Source organism: Phaseolus vulgaris, chromosome 9, assembly GCF_051622355.1.
Source record: "Phaseolus vulgaris cultivar YP4 chromosome 9, ASM5162235v1, whole genome shotgun sequence".
NCBI classification, from domain to species: Eukaryota; Viridiplantae; Streptophyta; class Magnoliopsida; order Fabales; family Fabaceae; genus Phaseolus; species Phaseolus vulgaris.
This window is the reverse complement of record NC_143506.1, coordinates 617501-622500: the sequence shown is the minus strand read 5'-3', so window position 1 is coordinate 622500 and position 5000 is coordinate 617501.

Genomic DNA, 5000 nt, shown 5'->3' with positions numbered 1-5000 from the left:
GTTCATGATTTTGGTGTTTTGGCTTGATTTTGTGGCTTGGTGGTGATTTTGGTGAAAAACGAAAATCATTGTTTTGGAAAAGTGGCTGGACTCAATCCTCACAAATGCCTTCAAAGTGATGTGGGAGAAGTTTGGGATCAAAAGGAATTGATCTTGGCATGGTTGGTGCATAGCCAAGTTCCATGATTTTGGATTTTTGGCTTGATTTTGTGACTTGGTGGTGATTTTGGTGAAAAACGAAAATCATGGTTTTGGAAAAGTGGCTGGACTCAATCCTCACAAATGCCTTCAAAGTGATGTGGGAGAAGTTTGGGATCAAAAGGAATTGATTTTGACATGGTTGGTGCATAGCCAAGTTCCATGATTTTGGATTTTTGGCTTGATTTTGTGACTTGGTGGTGATTTTGGTGAAAAACGAAAATCATGGTTTTGGAAAAGTGGCTGGACTCAATTCTCACAAATGCCTTCAAAGTGATGTGGGAGAAGTTTGGGATCAAAAGGAATTGATCTTGGCATGGTTGGTGCATAGCCAAGTTCATGATTTTGTGACTTGGTGGTGATTTTGGTGAAAAACGAAAATGTTGGTTTTGGAAAAGTGGCTGGACTCAATCCTCACAAATGCCTTCAAAGTGATGTGGGAGAAGTTTGGGATCAAAAGGAATTGATCTTGACATGGTTGGTGCATAGCCAAGTTCATGATTTTGGTGTTTTGGCTTGATTTTGTGGCTTGGTGGTGATTTTGGTGAAAAACGAAAATCATTGTTTTGGAAAAGTGGCTGGACTCAATCCTCACAAATGCCTTCAAAGTGATGTGGGAGAAGTTTGGGATCAAAAGGAATTGATCTTGGCATGGTTGGTGCATAGCCAAGTTCCATGATTTTGGATTTTTGGCTTGATTTTGTGACTTGGTGGTGATTTTGGTGAAAAACGAAAATCATGGTTTTGGAAAAGTGGCTGGACTCAATCCTCACAAATGCCTTCAAAGTGATGTGGGAGAAGTTTGGGATCAAAAGGAATTGATTTTGACATGGTTGGTGCATAGCCAAGTTCCATGATTTTGGATTTTTGGCTTGATTTTGTGACTTGGTGGTGATTTTGGTGAAAAACGAAAATCATGGTTTTGGAAAAGTGGCTGGACTCAATTCTCACAAATGCCTTCAAAGTGATGTGGGAGAAGTTTGGGATCAAAAGGAATTGATCTTGGCATGGTTGGTGCATAGCCAAGTTCATGATTTTGTGACTTGGTGGTGATTTTGGTGAAAAACGAAAATGTTGGTTTTGGAAAAGTGGCTGGACTCAATCCTCACAAATGCCTTCAAAGTGATGTGGGAGAAGTTTGGGATCAAAAGGAATTGATCTTGACATGGTTGGTGCATAGCCAAGTTCATGATTTTGGTGTTTTGGCTTGATTTTGTGGCTTGGTGGTGATTTTGGTGAAAAACGAAAATCATTGTTTTGGAAAAGTGGCTGGACTCAATCCTCACAAATGCCTTCAAAGTGATGTGGGAGAAGTTTGGGATCAAAAGGAATTGATCTTGGCATGGTTGGTGCATAGCCAAGTTCCATGATTTTGGATTTTTGGCTTGATTTTGTGACTTGGTGGTGATTTTGGTGAAAAACGAAAATCATGGTTTTGGAAAAGTGGCTGGACTCAATCCTCACAAATGCCTTCAAAGTGATGTGGGAGAAGTTTGGGATCAAAAGGAATTGATTTTGACATGGTTGGTGCATAGCCAAGTTCCATGATTTTGGATTTTTGGCTTGATTTTGTGACTTGGTGGTGATTTTGGTGAAAAACGAAAATCATGGTTTTGGAAAAGTGGCTGGACTCAATTCTCACAAATGCCTTCAAAGTGATGTGGGAGAAGTTTGGGATCAAAAGGAATTGATCTTGGCATGGTTGGTGCATAGCCAAGTTCATGATTTTGTGACTTGGTGGTGATTTTGGTGAAAAACGAAAATGTTGGTTTTGGAAAAGTGGCTGGACTCAATCCTCACAAATGCCTTCAAAGTGATGTGGGAGAAGTTTGGGATCAAAAGGAATTGATCTTGACATGGTTGGTGCATAGCCAAGTTCATGATTTTGGTGTTTTGGCTTGATTTTGTGGCTTGGTGGTGATTTTGGTGAAAAACGAAAATCATTGTTTTGGAAAAGTGGCTGGACTCAATCCTCACAAATGCCTTCAAAGTGATGTGGGAGAAGTTTGGGATCAAAAGGAATTGATCTTGGCATGGTTGGTGCATAGCCAAGTTCCATGATTTTGGATTTTTGGCTTGATTTTGTGACTTGGTGGTGATTTTGGTGAAAAACGAAAATCATGGTTTTGGAAAAGTGGCTGGACTCAATCCTCACAAATGCCTTCAAAGTGATGTGGGAGAAGTTTGGGATCAAAAGGAATTGATTTTGACATGGTTGGTGCATAGCCAAGTTCCATGATTTTGGATTTTTGGCTTGATTTTGTGACTTGGTGGTGATTTTGGTGAAAAACGAAAATCATGGTTTTGGAAAAGTGGCTGGACTCAATTCTCACAAATGCCTTCAAAGTGATGTGGGAGAAGTTTGGGATCAAAAGGAATTGATCTTGGCATGGTTGGTGCATAGCCAAGTTCATGATTTTGTGACTTGGTGGTGATTTTGGTGAAAAACGAAAATGTTGGTTTTGGAAAAGTGGCTGGACTCAATCCTCACAAATGCCTTCAAAGTGATGTGGGAGAAGTTTGGGATCAAAAGGAATTGATCTTGACATGGTTGGTGCATAGCCAAGTTCATGATTTTGGTGTTTTGGCTTGATTTTGTGGCTTGGTGGTGATTTTGGTGAAAAACGAAAATCATTGTTTTGGAAAAGTGGCTGGACTCAATCCTCACAAATGCCTTCAAAGTGATGTGGGAGAAGTTTGGGATCAAAAGGAATTGATCTTGGCATGGTTGGTGCATAGCCAAGTTCCATGATTTTGGATTTTTGGCTTGATTTTGTGACTTGGTGGTGATTTTGGTGAAAAACGAAAATCATGGTTTTGGAAAAGTGGCTGGACTCAATTCTCACAAATGCCTTCAAAGTGATGTGGGAGAAGTTTGGGATCAAAAGGAATTGATCTTGGCATGGTTGGTGCATAGCCAAGTTCCATGATTTTGGATTTTTGGCTTGATTTTGTGACTTGGTGGTGATTTTGGTGAAAAACGAAAATCATGGTTTTGGAAAAGTGGCTGGACTCAATCCTCACAAATGCCTTCAAATTGATGTGGGAGAAGTTTGGGATCAAAAGGAATTGATCTTGGCATGGTTGGTGCATAGCCAAGTTCCATGATTTTGGATTTTTGGCTTGATTTTGTGACTTGGTGGTGATTTTGGTGAAAAACGAAAATCATGGTTTTGGAAAAGTGGCTGGACTCAATCCTCACAAATGCCTTCAAAGTGATGTGGGAGAAGTTTGGGATCAAAAGGAGTTGATCTTGGCATGGTTGGTGCATAGCCAAGTTCCATGATTTTGGATTTTTGGCTTGATTTTGTGACTTGGTGGTGATTTTGGTGAAAAACGAAAATCATGGTTTTGGAAAAGTGGCTGGACTCAATTCTCACAAATGCCTTCAAAGTGATGTGGGAGAAGTTTGGGATCAAAAGGAATTGATCTTGGCATGGTTGGTGCATAGCCAAGTTCCATGATTTTGGATTTTTGGCTTGATTTTGTGACTTGGTGGTGATTTTGGTGAAAAACGAAAATCATGGTTTTGGAAAAGTGGCTGGACTCAATCCTCACAAATGCCTTCAAAGTGATGTGGGAGAAGTTTGGGATCAAAAGGAATTGATCTTGGCATGGTTGGTGCATAGCCAAGTTCCAAGATTTTGGTGTTTTGGCTTGATTTTGTGACTTGGTGGTGTGCCAAGAATCATGAAATTTTCAAAGTGGTGGTTTTTGAGTTTTGTTGGTTTGAAAGTGTCACAAATGCATGCAGAATGAGGTCTAGAAAGTTTGGTATCAAAACCAAGCCATCTTGATGTGGTTTTGAATTTTTGAAATGTTGGAAAATAGAGGGTTTTGAAAAAAATTCATGAAAATTCGAAACCTTGGCCAATCCTAACGAAACTTGGTGGGCACCTTCTTGATATTATTATGGGATGGACTGGAAAAAATCACGCAAAAATACGGTGTCTAGATACGTTTTTCCATTTTTCCCGATTTTCCACATTTCGGGTCTTTGGAAAAATAAAAAAAATACTTCCCCATGTCGAAAAATTCTAATTTTTTGCAGGCAATGTTGTACCATTTTTATGAGGATCCCTGCAAAAAATCTCGTGAAAATTCGTTCTCTAGGTCCTAAAACAGAACTTATGTCTACTCAAAAAAAGTGTATCTACTTGTACAAAAGTGGCTTTTGCATATTTAGCTATTATAGGGGGGGGGTGTTCCTCAATGCAGCCAGCTCTTGCACCATGGAAAATTCTGGTGCGGTCCCTTCATTCCCCCCTGTTTTGGCTTGCTTTGTGGTGGGGCAAGTCAAAACGCCCACACATGGGTGATCCACCAACTTGGGTTGGTGTCACCCGTTGTGGGCGGCGGCATGGTGGTGACCGCCGTCGGTTCCGGCCGACTGACCCGGTGGGAAAAAATGTGAATCTGTTATGTGGATTTGTGGCACGCTGGTGGGATTTTCGTTGTGTGGCTCATTTCTAGACTTGTGAGCATCATGAAGGGGGTATGGCTTCCAACCGTTCGCGGGGAAGGGGCCATCATGTCTGGCTTGCTGCCGGCCGGGGGGGTAATGTCATCAGTCAGCGTCCGCTTGGGCTCACATTTGTGCTGGTTACGCCCAGGGTCATGTGGTTGATATTGAGGGCTTTATTACTCTCGGTCCAGTAGCGCGCGGCCACCACAGGGAAGGCACGGCCTCATCCGCGTGGCTTCTCCCTCACGAGCATCTTGGCGATCCGCCATGGTGGTCGTGCTGGAGAAGAAGCACGGATGAGACGGGTTGGAACTGTGGCCCGGTGCGATCGGGGAAG